Source organism: Brassica oleracea, unplaced genomic scaffold (genome assembly GCF_000695525.1).
Source record: "Brassica oleracea var. oleracea cultivar TO1000 unplaced genomic scaffold, BOL UnpScaffold15980, whole genome shotgun sequence".
Lineage (NCBI taxonomy): Eukaryota > Viridiplantae > Streptophyta > Magnoliopsida > Brassicales > Brassicaceae > Brassica > Brassica oleracea.
Genome location: NW_013632498.1, coordinates 1 through 417, shown reverse-complemented (window position 1 = coordinate 417; position 417 = coordinate 1). Strand labels below are relative to the sequence as shown.

The following is a 417-nucleotide window of genomic DNA, read 5'->3' as shown; positions in this document are numbered from 1 at the left end:
CTAACAAGGCAAACACTGCAGAACTTAAGCTGTTTTTGGAAGTAGAGTTACTGGTAAGAACTCCTGGTTGCAAAGTTAATTGTTGAAGCCTTTATTATTGAAGGAAAAACAGAAGCTAATTGATCAACAGGGAAGATGAGCTAATATTTTCGTACTTATTCTTGGATAAATTAGGTTGAACGTCCTATTCCTCCTCCTGACAAATCAAAAGAAGATATTCTTCTTTTCTTTAAGCTTTATGACCCCGAGAAGCAAGAGTTAAGGTAATATTATTTTCCACAAATTCTTTATTCGCTCGGACTTTTATGTAAAATGGTCTATCACAGCTTTCGTTTGTAATTTTTTTTCTTGTGCTACCAGGTATGTTGGTAGACTGATGGTGAAAAGTTCCAGTAAGCCTATGGATATAACTGGAAA

At 35.0% G+C, this 417-nt stretch overlaps 1 long non-coding RNA gene across 1 annotated transcript; it reads left to right on the top strand.

Annotated features, from left to right (window-relative positions):
* On the top strand, positions 1-417 carry LOC106322335. Its single transcript, XR_001266360.1, has 3 exons — positions 1-53; positions 175-263; positions 361-417. It is a non-coding gene; the product is annotated as an uncharacterized LOC106322335 (long non-coding RNA).